At 39.1% G+C, this 705-nt stretch overlaps 1 long non-coding RNA gene across 1 annotated transcript; it reads left to right on the plus strand.

Annotated features, from left to right (window-relative positions):
• Positions 1–23: 23 nt before the first annotated feature.
• LOC109508912 (uncharacterized) lies at positions 24–687 on the plus strand. Its single transcript, XR_002166817.1, has 3 exons — positions 24–134; positions 336–404; positions 619–687. It is a non-coding gene; the product is annotated as an uncharacterized LOC109508912 (long non-coding RNA).
• The last annotated feature ends 18 nt before the right edge of the window (positions 688–705 follow it).

Genomic DNA, 705 nt, shown 5'->3' on the forward strand with positions numbered 1-705 from the left:
TTTTTTTTTTTTTTTTTACTAAAAACAGACAATTACAGAGTTAAATGGTAAAAACATCCTGCTGGAGACGATGCTCGAAGACGCCAATAGACAAGTGAAATTTTATGAGAGCAAGGAGAAAGGAGTCACTGAAGGTGAGTTCCTGTTTCATTTTAATCCATTTGAAACGGTTGTGTTCATACAGCATTACACGAGAGGTATCCTAAAGATAGTCTTGACCTCGAATTGTACAGCATCACACTGTAACCGAGGGTTGTGATAATCAGCATCCTCATCCGTCAAAATGTCTCCTTTTATTCAATAAATTGCTGGGCAATCGGATCACATTCTTTCAGAAAGAGATGCCCTACTTGCCACAGTGAACAAGCTGCAGGAGGCTTTTCAGGAGCAGTGCAACCTCAGAGGTAACACTAGTACTTGTGTTAAATTAGGACAGTAGTGTTACATATTTGTAACTAGTCCAAGATGATGTCACTTCATTTCTGTAGGAAGTATCCCCAATTACTTTTCTTTTTTTGCTGCTTACTGTTCGTGTCCTGTCTATGACACAACAAAACTCAGGTTACAGTATGGCCCATACAAGAATAATGACGCAAATCTTTATTTTCTCATGACTAGTCGAGAATGAGACGCTGAAGAGCAACATGACAATCTTGCAGCAACAGAGTATCAGAGCAGCAGAGGTAACGTTTGAATTGAGTGAAA

Source organism: Hippocampus comes, unplaced genomic scaffold, assembly GCF_001891065.2.
Source record: "Hippocampus comes isolate QL1 unplaced genomic scaffold, H_comes_QL1_v1.1 C16695272, whole genome shotgun sequence".
Classification (NCBI taxonomy): domain Eukaryota; kingdom Metazoa; phylum Chordata; class Actinopteri; order Syngnathiformes; family Syngnathidae; genus Hippocampus; species Hippocampus comes.